Source organism: Protopterus annectens, chromosome 7.part0 (genome assembly GCF_019279795.1).
Source record: "Protopterus annectens isolate FY-2018-M chromosome 7.part0, PAN1.0, whole genome shotgun sequence".
NCBI lineage: Eukaryota > Metazoa > Chordata > Ceratodontiformes > Protopteridae > Protopterus > Protopterus annectens.
The window spans coordinates 1,804,294,004-1,804,312,949 of NC_056739.1; positions in this window are offsets into that span (position 1 = coordinate 1,804,294,004).

Genomic DNA, 18,946 nt, shown 5'->3' on the forward strand with positions numbered 1-18,946 from the left:
TTCTGCATAGAGGAAAAAATAACCCTGGAAAGTTGTTTTTCTCCAAGAGGGAAAAAGCTAGGAGGCTGAAACTCTGCAGGTGTGTAGGGTACTATCCACCCTAACAAGGGGTAGGGCAATCCTGGTTCTGGCTTAACTGCCAGTTTCAGTATGACCGTTTATTGTTTTTAGCTTTCTTTTTGCATTTCAAGCATGTTTCTGCATAGAGAAAAAATACCTCTGGAAAGTTGTTTTTCTCCAAGAGGGAAAAAGCTAGGAGGCTGAAACTCTGCAGGTGTGTAGGGTATTATCCACCCTACAAAGGGGTAGGGCAATCCTGGTTCTGGCTTAACTGCCAGTTTCAGTATGACTGTTTATTGTTTTTAGCTTTCTTTTGCATTTCAAGCATGTTTCTGCATAGAGAAAAAAATACCTGTGGAAAGTTGATTTTCTCCAAGAGGGAAAAAGCTAGGAGGCTGAAACTATGCAGGTGTGAAGGGTACTATCCACCCTACAAAGGGGTAGGGCAATCCTGGTTCTGGCTTAACTGCCAGTTTCAGTATGACCGTTTATTGTTTTTAGCTTTCTTTTTGCATTTCAAGCATGTTTCTGCATAGAGAAAAAATACCTCTGGAAAGTTGTTTTTCTCCAAGAGGAAAAAGCTAGGAGGCTGAAACTCTGCAGGTGTGTAGGGTACTATCCACCCTACAAAGGGGTAGGGCAATCCTGGTTCTGGCTTAACTGCCAGTTTCAGTATGACCGTTTATTGTTTTAGCTTTCCTATGCATTTCAAGCATGTTTCTGCATAGAGAAAAAATACCTGTGGAAAGTTGTTTTTCTCCAAGAGGGAAAAAGCTAGGAGGCTGAAACTCTGCAGGTGTGTAGGGTACTATCCACCCTACAAAGGGGTAGGGCAATCCTGGTTCTGGCTTAACTGCCAGTTTCAGTATGACCGTTTATTGTTTTTAGCTTTCCCTATGCATTTCAAGCATGTTTCTGCATAGAGAAAAAATAACCTGGAAAGTTGTTTTTCTCCAAGAGGGAAAAAGCTAGGAGGCTGAAACTCTGCAGGTGTGTAGGGTACTATCCACCCTACAAAGGGGTAGGGCAATCCTGGTTCTGGCTTAACTGCCAGTTTCAGTATAACCGTTTATTGTTTTTAGCTTTCCCTATGCATTTCAAGCATGTTTCTGCATAGAGTAAAAATAACTCTGGAAAGTTGTTTTTCTCCAAGAGGGAAAAAGCTAGGAGGCTGAAACTCTGCAGGTGTGTAGGGTACTATCCACCCTACAAAGAGGTAGGGCAATCCTGGTTCTGGCTTAACTGCCAGTTTCAGTATGACCGTTTATTGTTTTTAGCTTTCCCTATGCATTTCAAGCATGTTTCTGCATAGAGAAAAACTAACCCTGGAAAGTTGTTTTTCTCCAAGAGGGAAAAAGCTAGGAGGCTGAAACTATGCAGGTGTGTAGGGTACTATCCACCATAACAAGGGGTAGGGCAATCCTGGTTCTGGCTTAACTGCCAGTTTCAGTATGACCGTTTATTGTTTTTAGCATTCCCTATGCATTTCAAGCATGTTTCTGCATAGAGAAAAAAATACCTCTGGAAAGTTGTTTTTCTCCAAGAGGGAAAAAGCTAGGAGGCTGAAACTCTGCAGGTGTGTAGGGTATTATCCACCCTACAAAGAGGTAGGGCAATCCTGGTTCTGCCTTAACTGCCAGTTTCAGTATGACCGTTTATTGTTTTTAACTCCCTATGTATTTCAAGCATGTTTTTGCATAGAGAAAAAATAACCCTGGAAAGTTGTTTTTCTCCAAGAGGGAAAAAGCTAGGAGGCTGAAACTATGCAGGTGTGTAGGGTACTATCCACCCTACAAGGGGTAGGGCAATCCTGGTTCTGGCTTAACTGCCAGTTTCAGTATGACCTCACTTCCCTCTGTGGAGGAGGTGGGGTCTGCAGCACTGCAGCAGAGCGCTGGTGAGGAGACTGCTCCTGTTTCTAATGTTCCTGATACTGCTACAACGTTTCCTGAAATGAAAATTGTGGATACTTATTCTTTAGCTACTGTTCCTGAGGATTCTACATTGTCTATGGCTGGTAAAAGCGCTAGGGATGTGCAGACTGCTGCTATTCTGGATTGGGGTGATGCAGACATTGATTTTCAGCCGCCGGCTGATTCACTGGCAGCTTCCGTTTTTCAGGCTGGTAAAACTTCTTTTTCTGCTTCCTCACACTCTTCTACTAGTGCCTCTAAGGTTGCTCATGTGTTTAAAAGACCTTTTGAGGCAGTAGAAGTTTCAGAATTGTCTGAAAATAGCGCTAAACGCGCTACAGAAAAAAGTCACTTTTGCAGTTTGAATTTGGCGCCAAAACCGGCTTGCAGAACGCCGAGAAAGACATGACAGCCTTACAAACTTCAAATACTGCTTGCACAGCCCCTGATGGACTTGCACACCCCATTCCACCTAAATTATATTCCCAGGCAGCCTCTCCTTCACATCCCAGTCGGACTTTTACACAAAAGTCATGCATTAGGTTTAAAACTGCAAATAATGACAGGATGTCATTAAGACGCTTATGGGCTGATCTGCTTGCTCCTGCAGGTCTGAAGCTTTTAGACTTGGCTGGGGTGATACCCTGGCCGAATGAGAACATGATTGAGGTGTTTTTTGAGGTTCCTCTGGTTGCTGCAAATTTTTATGCTAAGTTTCAGCAGAATAAAGCTATTTCTCCCTGGAATCTGTATGAGATCTCTCAGTTAAATGTGCAACTGAAGAAAAAGTTGAGGTTGTCTTTTAAAACTATCTATATGTCCTCTGACATGATTAAAGCCCACATCTCTCAGCGTTGTTCTGAAGTACATAGTATTGTTAAAACTTGTTCTCCTGATCTACCTGGAGTCTGGGATGGTGGCTGGGAGGTTTGGGTGACCATGGGGGTCACTGATAAAGGTATTGCTCATCTTCCAGGTGTGTGTTTTGTAGGCGGACATAGGGGCACTATTAGATATGCTGGCCAGCCACGTTTTTGTTTCTTTTGTGGGGACTTTTCCCATCTCATATCTGACTGTCCTGCCAAAAAATGTACTCGGTGCGGATCCCTCTCGCACTTTACCAGGTCTTGTCCTAACAAGTGTCCTCATTGCGGAGAAGCACACCATTGGTCCCAGTGCCCTTTGGTGGACACTCCACTGGAGGAACCTGTTTCAGAGGTTGCTGTGGTGAAAGTTTCGGATACCGTACTTTCTGTTTCTTCTTCTTCTACCAGTGCTGAAGAGCAGGGTAGTCATACGGCAGTGGACAGTCAGGGTCATCACACGTCCCAAGTGGCTGGTCCTTCTGATGCTTATGTTCCGCCGCTAAGTGTACCCTCGGAAGATATCATACCTCCTAGTTCTCTATCCCAGTCTAATTTACCAGGTGATCAGCAGTCTTTTTCTGTACTTCAGACCGATGCTGACATGGAAGTGGATCCTTCTGATACTGACGTAGTTCAGGCTGCTTTGGTTGCTTCTTCTTTTTCTTCTGCACATTCGGCTGTTCCCATACTTGTCGAAAACCAGCGAGGGGGTGACCCCTTGGTTTCTCCTTCTTCTCCTTTATTGGAATCTTCTTCTGGTGGTACTGCAGGGCGGAGGCGTGGTCGTTCGGCCTCCAGAGGAAGGATTAAGGCGTTGCAAAAGGGATTGACAGACACTCCGGATGTTGGATATGGCTAATTTACTTTTGGCATTTTGTAATGTCAATCTGATGCTTTCTTTGTCCAAACGGATTTGTGTGGCGGATTGGATTCAGTCGTACCAGTTTGACTTGTTGTGTTTACTGGATGTTGGTCAGCTGTCCTTGGAGCTTCAAGAACAATGGTCTGGGCTGTGTCCTTATGATGTTCAGTGGTCTACGGGACTGGACAAGCACTCTGGTTTGGTGGTATTGTGGAATTCCTCCACAGTACATGTTTTGGATGTTATGCACTTGGTGCCGGGTCGTTTACTTTGTTTAGATATTAAGTTTCAGTCAGATTATTACAGAGTCTTTTTTCTTTATGCTTATATTAATCTGGGCGAGAGATGTAAATTGTTTAAATGTCTTTTACCTTTTTTGCAGGTGGACTATTCAGTCATCGTGGCGGGGGATTTTAATGCTCATATGGCTGATGACTCTCACAAGCACAAATGTGATGTCAAACTTTGTCACAAAATAATGTCGCAAGCTGGTTTATCATTAAGTTTTACTCCGCCCTTTTCTTATTTTAAAGGTACAGTTCGTACTTTAATTGATTTTTGTTGGCATACCCCAGATGTAGCCTGTTCTAATTTTGATTATTTTTTTCTTCCTTTTGCTGACCATGCTCTTTTGGCGTATACCTTTGGCACTGCTACTACTTTGCATAGGGGGAAAAGCTATGTGAAGATGAGTCCAACTCGTATACAATCCAGTGACTGGGCTGTCATTTGGCAAGACCTGTGGCAAGGGCAGATGTCCCTTTGGGATTTGTATGATTCTGCCACTCACTGGTGGAGGGATTTTAAGGTCAAATTGATTGGCAGGTACTGTGATTATGTTCATGAATATTGTATACAGCTTAAAGTGGCTACTTCTGCTGCCTATCATGATTATGTAAGTCATGCTAATGTGGATTTGTCTTCTACCCTCACAGCTTTGCGCAGGCTTTATGACTTAAATGTGGAGAGAGTGAAGACCAAACTCTTTAACTTGGCCCATTCTTTAAAGGGTTCGGGTGAGGAGTATTTGCCGTATGTGGGGAAGAAGAGGCTCCAACGTACCTCCACAATGCAATGTCTCAGGTCTCCTGAGGGCACCTTGTGTAATTCGCTGCAAGGGATGCAGAATATTGTTTTTCAGCATTTGTCTCATTTGTATGGTGGTAAACCACCTGTTTCATATTTTTGGGGATTACCAAAGTTGCCCCCTTCTCATAGGGCAAGTATTGATGCTGCCATCACTTTGTCAGAAGTGCGACATGTTATCCATAATCTTGCTAACCTGACATCTGTTCCCGGTTTGGACGGTATCCCCTACCTTTTCTATACTAAGTTGACAGATGACCATTTGAAGGTGTTGGTTTCTATGTTTAATGACTGGCTGTCCTTTGGTATTAATGATGTTTCTTTTCTTTCTGTTGCAGTGAAATTTTTATGGAAAAAAGGTAACAGGGCGGACTTGGCAAATTGGAGGCCTATTTCGCTCTGCAACACAGACTACAAGCTTTTCATGAAGATCTTACAGCTTCGTCTGTCTGCTTCCATGTCTCTTCTCTTGGACCCTGGGGTTTTTGGTGTGCCGGGTCGGCCAGTCTGGGATCTTTTACATCTCTACAAATCAGTTTTTTCTCTCTCTTCCCCTCCATTGGGTGGTGTCCTTTCATGTGACCTGTCCCAGGCCTTTGATAACATCTCTCATCCTGTCCTTTTCTCTATTCTTCATGCTTATGGCTTTGGGAAGAAGTTTCTTGGTTGTCTTTCTTCTATTTTTCAGGGTTCTACACTTGCTCCTTTGGTTAATGGTCACTTGGGTTTTTCTCTTCCAATGTTAAATGGAATTCGTCAAGGGTGTCCTTTGAGTAGTTATCTATTGGCTTTGGTGGTGGGTGCTGCTATCTTTTCTTTCCGGCACAAGGCTCTTCTTTCACCATGTTCATTTTCTTGTCAGGGGGTGCTCATTCCTAGGGTGGTTTCCTATGCTGATGACCTAGCTATGTTTGTGGATGATCCTGACCAGGTTAACACTTATTTTTTACAGCAGTTTTTGCCCATTTTACAGTTGGTGGGGTGGACGGTTAACCTTACCAAGTCCTTTTTCTACTCTCCTAGTGCCGATTCACCTGATGTCCTTTTTGGTTTTCCGGTGGTTCGCACCGGGGTGCACATACTAGGAGTTCCTTTTGGTTCTGACGATTTTGTTGCACAGAGTTGTAAATCTCTTTTGTCTTCTTCATTGACCAAGTTAAATTACTGGCAAACTTTCCGCCTTTCTTTTAAGAAAAAGGCTTTGTTGTTAAATTCTATTTTTTTGGCTAAGTTTCTTTATGTTTTTTCTGTTTATTTATTTCCGACTGTTTGGATTGCCTGGTTTCTCCGTTTATTTTTTTCTTTCTTTTGGAAGTCAGGTTTGAATCCCATTCCCCGGGGTACTGTTTATGCCCCAGCGGAGCAGGGGGGGTGTGGATTAAAACACCCAGTTCTTTTTTTGCAAATTTTGTTTTTGCATAAGCTTTTTTCCCGTTTGAAGTCCCAGTCCTTTTCCATGATTGCGGATATTTACAGGAATATGGCGCCTGGTTTTTGGGAGGCGTTGTTATTGGGCAGGAGGCCTCCTTGCCCTTCTTCCTTTTATCGTGATGTGGTTTTGGTAGTGAAACGGCATAAGCTTTATGATTTTGATGTAAATTTATCCTTTCCTACTTGGTATTCCCAGGTTATGTCTGCTGCTGTTTTTATTAATGCTTATGAACATTTAACTTCTTTTCAGCAGCAAGGTTTGTCAAATAGGAGGAGGTTTCTCCGGGCAGTGCCTCAGTGGCATGATTTTCTGTGGAGATTGTCTTTAGATAGATTGCCTATAAAATGTCATGTGCATACAGCTCTGGACAGGGACAAATTGTGTTTTATGCAATGCGGTGAACCAGAAACTATTTTACATTTTTTGTTTTCATGTAGGAGGATAGCTGGCTTTTGGAAATTGTTTCGTCAGGATTTTTTTGTTCCTTGCCTCTATCCCCTTAGTTTGTCTAAGTGTCAGTGGGGGGATTATAAGGTTTCTTGGTCCACTGCCATTAGGGCAGCGGATTTTGTCCTTTGTTCCATTATGTTTTTATTGTGGTCAGCTAGATGTAAGGCGTTTTATCAGAAGATTGTAATTCCAGTTCCTCAGTTGATTCTGATGTTAAAGTTTTGGTTGACTAAATGGGGGTATGCCAACTTTATTTTGTAATTGCCTTGTGATTTTCCTCTTTGTTGTTCTCTTGTCCTTTTTGCTGTATGTCTTTTTCCTTGGTTGTTTTGTGTTTAATAAATATTGGCTTACCTATGCATTTCAAGCATGTTTCTGCATAGAGAAAAAATAACCCTGGAAAGTTGTTTTTCTCCAAGAGGGAAAAAGCTAGGAGGCTGAAACTCTGCAGGTGTGTAGGGTACTATCCACCCTACAAAGGGGTAGGGCAATCCTGGTTCTGGCTTAACTGCCAGTTTCAGTATGACCATTTATTTTTTTAGCTTTCCCTATACATTTCAAGCATGTTTCTGCATAGAGAAAAATAACCCTGGAAAGTTGTTTTTCTCCAAGAGGGAAAAAGCTAGGAGGCTGAAACTCTGCAGGTGTGTAGGGTACTATCCACCCTACAAAGGGGTAGGGCAATCCTGCTTCTGGCTTAACTGCCAGTTTCAGTATGACCGTTTATTGTTTTTAGCTTTCCCTATGCATTTCAAGCATGTTTTTGCCTAGAGAAAAAATACCCCTGGAAAGTTGTTTTTCTCCAAGAGGGAAATAGCGAGGAGGCTGAAACTCTGCAGGTATGTAGGGTATTATCCACCCTACAAAGGGGTAGGGCAATCCTGGTTCTGCCTTAACTGCCAGTTTCAGTATGACCGTTTATTGTTTTTAACTCCCTATGTATTTCAAGCATGTTTTTGCATAGAGAAAAAATAACCCTGGAAAGTTGTTTTTCTCCAAGAGGGAAAAAGCTAGGAGGCTGAAACTATGCAGGTGTGTAGGGTACAATCCCCCCTACAAAGAGGTGGGGCAATCCTGGTTCTGGCTTAACTGCCAGTTTCAGTATGACCGTTTATTGTTTTTAGCTTTCCCTATGCATTTGAAGCATGTTTTTGCATAGAGAAAAAATAACCCTGGAAAGTTGTTTTTCTCCAAGAGGGAAAAATCTAGGAGGCTGAAACTCTGCAGGTTTGTAGGGTATTATCCACCCTACAAAGGGGTAGGGCAATCCTGGTTCTGGCTTAACTGCCAGTTTCAGTATGACCGTTTATTGTTTTTAGCTTTCCCTATGCATTTCAAGCATGTTTCTGCATAGAGAAAAAATAACCCTGGAAAGTTGTTTTTCTCCAAGAGGGAAAAAGCTAGGAGGCTGAAACTCTGCAGGTGTGTAGGGTACTATCCACCCTACAAAGGGTAGGGCAATCCTGGTTCTGGCTTAACTGCCAGTTTTAGTATGACCGTTTATTGTTTTTAGCTTTCCCTATGCATTTCAAGCATGTTTCTGCATAGAGAAAAATAACCCTGGAAAGTTGCTTTTCTCCAAGAGGGAAAAAGCTAGGAGGCTGAAACTCTGCAGGTGTGTAGGGTACTATCCACCCTACAAAGGGGTAGGGCAATCCTGGTTCTGGCTTAACTGCCAGTTTCAGTATGACCGTTTATTGTTTTTAGCTTTCTTTTTGCATTTCAAGCATGTTTCTGCATAGAGAAAAAATACCTGTGGAAAGTTGTTTTTCTCCAAGAGGGAAAAACCTAGGAGGCTGAAACTCTGCAGGTGTGTAGGGTCCTATCCACCCTACAAAGGGGTAGGGCAATCCTGGTTCTGGCTTAACTGCCAGTTTCAGTATGACCGTTTATTGTTATTAGCTTTCCCTATGCATTTCAAGCATGTTTCTGGCTTTCCCAATGCATTTCAAGCATGTTTCTGCATAGAGAAAAAATAGCCCTGGAAAGTTGTTTTTCTCCAAGAGGGAAAAAGCTAGGAGGCTGAAACTCTGCAGGTGTGTAGGTTACTATCCACCCTACAAAAGGTAGGGCAATCCTGGTTCTGGCTTAACTGCCAGTTTCAGTATGACCGTTTATTGTTTTTAGCTTTCCCTATGCATTTCAAGAATGTTTCTGCATAGAGAAAAATAACCATGGAAAGTTGTTTTTCTCCAAGAGGGAAAAAGCTAGGAGGCTGAAACTCTGCAGGTGTGTAGGGTACTATCCACCCTACAAAGGGGTAGGGCAATCCTGGTTCTGGCTTAATTGCCAGTTTCAGTATGACCGTTTATTGTTTTTAGCTTTCCCTATGCATTTCAAGCATGTTTCTGCATAGAGAAAAATAACCCTGGAAAGTTGTTTTTCTTCAAGAGGGAAAAAGCTAGGAGGCTGAAACTCTGCAGGTGTGTAGGGTACTATCAACCCTACAAAGGGTAGGGCAATCCTGGTTCTAGCTTATTTGCCAGTTTCAGTATGGCCGTTTATTGTTCTTAGCTTTCCCTATGCATTTCAAGCATGTTTCTGCATAGAGAAAAATAACCCTGGAAAGTTGTTTTTCTCCAAGAGGGAAAAAGCTAGGAGGCTGAAACTCTGCAGGTGTGTAGGGTACTATCCACCCTACAAAGGGGTAGGGCAATCCTGGTTCTGGCTTAACTTCCAGTTTCAGTATGACCGTTTATTGTTTTTAGCTTTCTTTTTGCATTTCAAGCATGTTTCTGCATAGAGAAAAAATACCTCTGGAAAGTTGTTTTTCTCCAAGAGGGAAAAAGCTAGGAGGCTGAAACTCTGCAGGTGTGTAGGGTACTATCCACCCTACAAAGGGGTAGGGCAATCCTGGTTCTGGCTTAACTGCCAGTTTCAGTATGACCGTTTATTGTTTTTAGCTTTCCCTATGCATTTCAAGCATGTTTCTGCATAGAGAAAAATAACCCTGGAAAGTTGTTTTTCTCCAAGAGGGAAAAAGCTAGGAGGCTGAAACTCTGCAGGTGTGTAGGGTACTATCCACCCTACAAAGGGGTAGGGCAATCCTGGTTCTGCCTTAACTGCCAGTTTCAGTATGACCGTTTATTGTTTTTAGCTTTCCCTATGCATTTCAAGCATGTTTCTGCATAGAGAAAAATAACCCTGGAAAGTTGTTTTTCTCCAAGAGGGAAAAAGCTAGGAGGCTGAAACTCTGCAGGTGTATAGGGTACTATCCACCCTACAAAGGGGTAGGGCAATCCTGGTTCTGGCTTAACTGCCAGTTTCAGTATGACTGTTTATTGTTTTAGCTTTCCCTATGCATTTCAAGCATGTTTCTGCATAGAGAAAAATAACTCTGGAAAGTTGTTTTTCTCCAAGAGGGAAAAAGCTAGGAGGCTGAAACTATGCAGGTGTGTAGGGCACTATCCACCCTACAAAGGGGTAGGGCAATCCTGGTTCTGGCTTAACTGCCAGTTTCAGTATGACCGTTTATTGTTTTTAGCTTTCCCTATGCATTTCAAGCATGTTTCTGCAAAGAGAAAAAATACCTCTGGAAAGTTCTTTTTCTCCAAGAGGGAAAAAGCTAGGAGGCTGAAACTCTACAGGTGTGTAGGGTATTATCCACCCAACAAAGGGGTAGGGCAATCCTGGTTCTGGCGTAACTGCCAGTTTCAGTATGACCGTTTATTGTTTTTAGCTTTCTTTTTGCATTTCAAGCATGTTTCTGCATAGAGAAAAAATACCTCTGGAAAGTTGTTTTTCTCCAAGAGGGAACAAGCTAGGAGACTGAAACTCTGCAGGTTTGTAGGGTACTATCCACCCTACAAAGGGGTAGGGCAATCCTGGTTCTGGCTTAACTGCCAGTTTCAGTATGACCGTTTATTGTTTTTAGCTTTCCCTATGCATTTCAAGCATGTTTTTGCATAGAGAAAAAATTCCCTGGAAAGTTGTTTTTCTCCAAGAGGGAAAAAGCTAGGAGGCTGAAACTCTGCAGGTGTGTAGGGTCTTATCCACCCTACAAAGGGGTAGGGCAATCCTGGTTCTGGCTTAACTGCCAGTTTCAGTATGACCGTTTATTGTTTTTAGCTTTCTTTTTGCATTTCAAGCAGGTTTCTGCATAGAGAAAAAATACCTGTGAAAAGTTGTTTTTCTCAAAGAGGGAAAAATCTAGGAGGCTGAAACTCTGCAGGTGTGTAGGGTACTATCCACCCTACAAAGGGGTAGGGCAATCCTGGTTCTGGCTTAACTGCCAGTTTCAGTATGACCGTTTATTGTTTTTAGCTTTCCCTATGCATTTCAAGCATGTTTCTGCATAGAGAAAAATAGCCCTGGAAAGTTGTTTTTCTCCAAGAGGGAAAAAGCTAGGAGACTTAAACTATGCAGGTGTGTAGGGTACTATCCACCCTAACAAGGGGTAGGGCAATCCTGGTTCTGGCTTTACTGCCAGTTTCAGTATGACCGTTTATTGTTTTTAGCTTTCATTCTGCATTTCAAGCATGTTTCTGCATAGAGAAAAAATACCTGTGGAAAGTTGTTTTTCTCCAAGAGGGAAAAAGCTAGGAGGCTGAAACTCTGCCGGTGTGTAGGGTACTATCCACCCTACAAAGGGGTAGGGCAATCCTGGTTCTGGCTTAACTGCCAGTTTCAGTATGACCATTTATTGCTTTTAGCTTTCCCTATGCATTTCAAGCATGTTTCTGCATAGAGAAAAAATAACCCTGGAAAGTTGTTTTTCTCCAAGAGGGAAAAAGTTAGGAGGCTGAAACTCTGCAGGTGTGTAGGGTACTATCCACCCTACAAAGGGGTATGGCAATCCTGGTTCTGGCTTAACTGCCAGTTTGAGTATGACCGTTTATTGTTTTTAGCTTTCCCTATGCATTTCAAGCATGTTTCTGCATAGAGAAAAATAACCCTGGAAAGTTGTTTTTCTCCAAGAGGGAAAAAGCTAGGAGGCTGAAACTCTGCAGGTGTATAGGGTACTATCCACCCTACAAAGGGGTAGGGCAATCCTGGTTCTGGCTTAACTGCCAGTTTCAGTATGACCGTTTATTGTTTTTAGCTTTCCCTATGATGGAAGACACACTTTCTCATACTGCTGCATCAGCTGAAGAAAAAGAGCCAGAATGCGTGGAAGGAACTCAGGAAGACCGGATGCCACTGACTGGAACTGCTGTGGGTAGACACCAGAAAGACCCCTGGCTGAGTTCGGGACTTCGGAAAAGTGAACGGGACCTCCAAATTAATTCATTATTGGATTGGGCAGAAGAAGCAGAAAACCGAGGCCTACCAAGACTGGATGAAGATTTTCACCTTTCCCAGCAACTGTGGAGCGAGTACCAGGCCCTTAGGAAGTCGGAGGGACTCCCACTGAGTCGCAGAAAGCCGAAAATCCTTGAGTCTGTCCCGTATGGACCGGAGCCCCCGCCAGGTTGGACCCCGGAAGTGCGGGAATCGGAAAACGTGATGAAAGCGAAAGTAAGACGTTTTCAGTGGCCAGAGGGGCAACGGATGACGCGACCAGGTGAAACGGACTGCTGGGATGCTCGTGAAGACGGCGGGAACCAGGTGACCGCTATTGGAAGTCAACGGATGCGAAATCCGCCGAAAACGGCAACGGCGGTGACAGGAGGCCCCGACGACGTCCTGGCAGCGCAAGATGACACTCGTTCTGCAGCAGGGAGCCAGGCGACCATCCTCAGGAGCCAGCAGAGATGGAATCCATCGATGACATTGTCGAAAACGTCCAGAAGCCCCGATGATGCCGCAGAGGTGCCGGCCGATCCTGCGACAGCTACCCGAGGTAAGGGGCAGGCCAACCAGATACGAGGGCAGGTTTCTGGGCAAGGGCAGACTGCCCAACCTTCTGTGGACAGGGATAAGGGCACAGGGCAGCTCAGCGATGCAGCCCAGGCTGCAGGGACTTTGGGACATGATTCAGGGGCAAACCAGCAGGCCCCTAATCAGGCAGGGGCCATTCCAAAGGGTCGTACCTGACTGCAGGAAGGTGAACAGTGCTCGGATAGACAGGCCTGTGAACCAGTACCGTCGTCTGGGACTTCCAGAGATTTATTTGGGACGCCTTGCGAGGATCACAGTGGCAAATGACAACGCTCTCAAGGGCCATTGCACCCCAATCAGCGAGACAATACCCCCCGGGCTTCAGGGTTTCCACCGACGGGTACTTGGGATCAAGCCCTTTTTGATGAGTTGCAGGAACTAGAGAGGCAAGCTCTAAAGGAACATTATCCACACTGGAGCACGATTGATGCTTCTTTCGATTCTAAGACGCAACCAGAGGGTGCTGAACAGAGTGAAAGACTGGGGCAAGATCTCCTTGGGGATTATGATCGTGCTCCACCGCCGGGCCAGCAGACCACTGGGCCCTCTCGAAAAGTGCACATGGACGTTGACGCCGAGCCATCTGTGAGACCGCAGAGGGTGCCGCCACCACTGGGTGGGAGCCGGGCAGTGGCTCTAAAGAGAGGAGGTGACCAGCAGGCTTCGGAGGTGCCTGTGGACAGGTGGGCCAAATACCGCCGGGTGTTATCGGACAGTCAAACTCCGCCCCCAGGACAGGTGCCTCGGCCCGAGCCCTTGGAGAATAGCCCGCAACCGGATATGCAGGACAGGACGTATGCCGGAGTGGCAGCCTCGGGAGTGGAAGAGGAGATAGCGCCCCTGCCACGGGTCCGTATTGTTCATAAAGCATCAGTGAAGTTGCAGTAGAAGTCAGGGCAGCCTACTAGTAGGGCGGAAATTTGGACTGAGGTACTACGGCCGTTGAAGATTCCTCTTATATCTATCTGCGCTGTGGCCCATTGGGGTAAAGAGTCACATGTAGAGGTGGTGTTTGAGTCACAAGCCGTGGCTCTGCGTTTTCAGTCGGCCTTTTTAGCAAATGGGGACATTCCGTCCATTGCCGCCTTCTCCATTACAAAGGTGAACATTCAATTTCGTCGGAGGCTTACTCTCCATTTCCGTTCTATTTATGTAGACCCCATTGGTATAGAGTGCTACTTGAGCAAGTATGTGGATAAGGTTATCTCGATCGAAAAGTCCTGGGACCCCGCTGCTGGAGGGGTATGGGACATGGGGTGGATTGTTTGGGCAGACTTTAAATTGGAAGATACCGGTCCGGTTCATTTGCCCGGCATTTGCTTCATTATGGGCCAACGGGGTGTGCTCCGATACGCGGGGCAACCAAAGACCTGTTATTTTTGTGGGGCGTTTGACCATTTGGTCACTGATTGTCACCTGAGACGCTGCTCCCGTTGTGGGCTGCGTGACCACTTTGCAAGGGAATGTCCTACCAGTTGTGCCCTATGCTCTGGAAGATATCATTGGAAAGACTGTGATAACTTGCTGTCCCCCTATGTACCGGGAGAGGATACCTTCAGGGAGGAGCGTCAGGAAGCGATTTGTTTAGAGCGCCCAAGGCCTGTTATCCAGACTATTGCGGAGCCTCCTGCGGAGACCCCAGATCCACTGCTTACTCAGTCTACCCCAGAGGAGACAGAGCGGCCTGACGTCGCGCAGGCTCCTGCTCCACTTCAGAAGACAGCCCCCGATCCGGCGTGACCACCACGATTTTTGAAGGGGGTGCAGAAAGAACAGACGGATTATGATCGTTCTGCGGCCAATCCCCTGCCAGAGCATGTTGAGGTTTCATTATTAACCCTGCCTGCGGAGGACACTACACGTACTGCTGATCCACCTCAACCATTGGACTCGGATATTGGCTGGAAGATAGTCACACGGAAGGATAGGACCACTCGTTCCAAGTCTGCCAGACACTCACGTTCTTTGGAAAAGACTGGGGGTGCCAGTCCCCGTGACTTTGATCCTGGATAACCTTGGCTTCCCGGCACTGTGGCCAGGCATCTTATTGTTTGGTGGACACTTCTTTGGGACATGTGTCATTTGTTGTGCTTTTTGGTCTTATTGTTTGCCTTTCCTGGTTGTAGTGGACTTGTTGCTTATGGCTATTTGCCGACTATTTTCGGGACAGTATCACATTGGGACACGTATAATCTTGGTATGTACCTGTTTTATTGTATGTCTTTATTGGTTACAGGGGACTTCTTATCTATGGACATTTACCAGCCCTTTCTGGGACAGTTTCGTAGTGGGCCTTGGTGCTGATCCTGTTGGTTTGGTAGTGTAGGCTTTTCCTACACTGCTTCTAATTTTCATATAATTTTCCTTTTGTAGTTACCTGCTTTGCCAATTTCTAGTCTGTGTATTAAGTGATTTTCTTTAATGGTGTTCGATTAGTCCAATGTGGGCCAAGTTGTTTGTTTGTTTGTTGATTTGTATTACATTTGAGTTTTAATAAAATTGGATTTCACTCCCTATGCATTTCAAGCATTTTTCTGCATAGAGAAAAAATAACTCTGGAAAGTTGTTTTTCTCCAAGAGAGAAAAAGCTAGGAGGCTGAAACTATGCAGGTGTGTAGGGTACTATCCACCCTACAAAGGGGTAGGGCAATCCTGGTTCTGGCTTAACTGCCAGTTTCAGTATGACCGTTTATTGTTTTTAGCTTTCGCTATGCATTTCAAGCATGTTTCTGCATAGAGAAAAAATACCTGTGGAAAGTTGTTTTTCTCCAAGAGGGAAAAAGCTAGGAGGCTGAAACTCTGCAGGTGTGTAGGGTACTATCCACCCTACAAAGGGGTAGGGCAATCCTGGTTCTGGCTTAACTGCCAGTTTTAGTATGACCGTTTATTGTTTTTAGCCTTTCCTATGCATTTCAAGCATGTTTCTGCATAGAGAAAGAATAACCCTGGAAAGTTGTTTTTCTTCAAGACGGAAAAAGCTAGGAGGCTGAAACTCTGCAAGTGTGTAGGGTACTATCCACCCTACAAAGGGGTAGGGCAATCCTGGTTCTGGCTTAACTGCCAGTTTCAGTATGACCATTTATTGTTTTAGCTTTCCCTATGCATTTCAAGCATGTTTCTGCATAGAGAAAAATAACCCTGGAAACTTGTTTTTCTCCAAGAGGGAAAAAGCTAGGAGGCTGAAACTATGCAGGTGTGTAGGGTACTATCCACCCTACAAAGGGGTAGGGCAATCCTGGTTCTGGCTTAACTGCCAGTTTCAGTATGACCGTTTATTGTTTTAGCTTTCCTATGCATTTCAAGCATGTTTCTGCATAGAGAAAAAATACCTCTGGAAAGTTGTTTTTCTCCAAGAGGGAAAAAGCTAGGAGGCTGAAACTCTGCAGGTGTGTAGGGTACTATCCACCCTACAAAGTGGTAGGGCAATCCTGGTTCTGGCTTAACTGCCAGTTTCAGTATGACCGTTTATTGTTTTAGCTTTCCCTATGCATTTCAAGCATGTTTCTGCATAGAGAAAAAATAACCCTGGAAAGTTGTTTTTCTCCAAGAGGGAAAAAGCTAGGAGGCTGAAACTATGCAGGTGTGTAGGGTACTATCCACCCTACAAAGGGGTAGGGCAATCCTGGTTCTGGCTTAACTGCCAGTTTCAGTATGACCGTTTATTGTTTTTAGCTTTCCCTATGCATTTCAAGCATGTTTTTGCATAGAGAAAAAAAATACCTCTGGAAAGTTGTTTTTTCTCCAAGAGGGAAAAAGCTAGGAGGCTGAAACTCTGCAGGTGTGTAGGGTATTATCCACCCTACAAAGGGGTAGGGCAATCCTGGTTCTGGCTTAACTGCCAGTTTCAGTATGACCGTTTATTGTTTTTAGCTTTCTTTTTGCATTTCAAGCATGTTTCTGCATAGAGAAAAAAATACCTCTGGGAAGTTGTTTTTCTCCAAGAGGAAAAAGCTAGGAGGCTGAAACTCTGCAGGTGTGTAGGGTACTATCCACCCTACAAAGGGGTAGGGCAATCCTGGTTCTGGCTTAACTGCCAGTTTCAGTATGACCGTTTATTGTTTTAGCTTTCCCTATGTATTTCAAGCATGTTTCTGCATAGAGAAAAAATACCCCTGGAAAGTTGTTTTTCTCCAAGAGGGAAAAAGCTAGGAGGCTGAAACTCTGCAGGTGTGTAGGGTATTATCCACCCTACAAAGGGTAGGGCAATCCTGGTTCTGGCTTAACTGCCAGTTTCAGTATGACCGTTTATTGTTTTAGCTTTCTTTTTGCATTTCAAGCATGTTTCTGCATAGAGAAAAATACCTGTGGAAAGTTGTTTTTCTCCAAGAGGGAAAATGCTAGGAGGCTGAAACTCTGCAGGTGTGTAGGGTACTATCCACCCTACAAAGGGGTAGGGCAATCCTGGTTCTGGCTTAACTGCCAGTTTCAGTATGACCATTTATTGTTTTTAGCTTTCCCTCTGCATTTCAAGCATGTTTCTGCATAGAGAAAAAATAACCCTGGAAAGTTGTTCTTCTCCAAGAGGGAAAAAGCTAGGAGGCTGAAACTCTGCAGGTGTGTAGGGTACTATCCACCCTACAAAGGGGTAGGGCAATCCTGGTTCTGGCTTAACTGCCAGTTTCAGTATGACCGTTTATTGTTTTAGCTTTCTTTTTGCATTTCAAGCATGTTTCTGCATGGAGAAAAAATACCTCTGGAAAGTTGTTTTTCTTCAAGAGGGAAAAAGCTAGGAGGCTGAAACTCTGCAGGTGTGTAGGGTATTATCCACCCTACAAAGGGGTAGGGCAATCCTGGTTCTGGCTTAACTGCCAGTTTCAGTATGACCGTTTATTGTTTTTAGCTTTCTTTTTGCATTTCAAGCATGTTTCTGCATAGAGAAAAAATACCTGTGGAAAGTTGTTTTTCTCCAAGAGGGAAAAAGCTAGGAGGCTGAAACTCTGCAGGTGTGTAGGGTACTATCCACCCTACAAAGGGGTAGGACAATCCTGGTTCTGGCTTAACTGCCAGTTTAAGTATGACCGTTTATTGTTTTTAGCTTTCCCTATGCATTTCAAGCATGTTTTTGCATAGAGAAAAAATAACCCTGGAAAGTTGTTTTTCTCCAAGAGGGAAAAATCTAGGAGGCTGAAACTATGCAGGTGTGTAGGGGACTATCCACCATAACAAGGGGTAGGGCAATCCTGGTTCTGGCTTAACTGACAGTTTCAGTATGACCTCACTTCCCTCTATGGAGGGGGTGGGGTCTGCAGCACTGCAGCAGAGCGCTGGTGTGGAGCCTGTTCCTGCTTCCTGTATTCCTGTTGCTGATGATTCTTCTCCTGAAGTACAAATTGTTAATTCTTTTTCCATGGCTGATTTTCCTGAGGATTCTGAGATGTCTGGGGATGGTAATATTGTCAGACACGTTCAGACTGCTGCTCTTTTTGACTGGAGTGCTGAATCTACAGACCTGCCTCCGCCTGCTGGATCCATGGCTGCTTCCGTTTTTTCTGGTAATTCTGAGGCTTTTCCTGCTCCTTTGCAGGGTGCTGCAACTGCTTCTAAGGTAAATCAGGTGTTTAAAAGACCTTTTGAGGCTGTAGATGCCTCGGATGTTCAGTTTTCTAATGAAAAAAACGCTAAAGAAAAAAAGTTGCATTCGCGTTTTAAATTTCCCACCAAAACCGTCTTTTCTACTGCCGAGAATGCAATGACAACACTGCCAACTTTAAATACTGCTTGCACTAATGTTCCTGCATCTGCAAACACCAAACCACACAAATTATACTCACAGGCTGCTTCTATTACTCCCCCTGCAAAGAAATTTGTTCAAAAGTCATGCATTAGGATTAAAAAGACAGATGTTGCCAGGATGTCATTAAAATGTTTATGGACTGACATTTTGGCTCCGGCTGGTTTAAAATTGCTGGATTTGGCTGGAGTTATTCCCTGGCCAAATGAGAACATGCTTGAGGTGTTTTTTGAGTCTCCACTAGCTGCAACTAACTTTTATGCTGCCTTTCATAAGCATAAACATAGTTCTCCATGGAATACCTATGAGATCTCACAGTTGAATGTGCAGTTGAAAAAGAAGCTGAGGCTTCAGTTTAAAACTATTTATATGTCTGCTGACATGGTTAGAGCTTATTTACTGCAGCATTGTTCTGAAGTACATAGTATTGTTAAGTCCTGCTCTTCTGAGCTTCCTGGGGTTTGGGATGGTGGCTGGGAGGTGTGGGTGACCATGGGGGTCACTGATGCTGGGATTGCTCATCTTCCAGGTGTCTGTTTTGTCGGTGGTCATAGGGGCATTGTCCGTTATGCTGGCCAGCCACGTTTTTGCTTTTTTTTGCGGGGACTTCTCCCATCTTATTTCTCACTGTCCTGCAAAGAAATGTACCCGGTGCGGTTCCCTTTCACATTTTACCAGATCTTGTCCTAATAAATGTCCTCATTGGGGGGTACTTGGGTTTCCCGG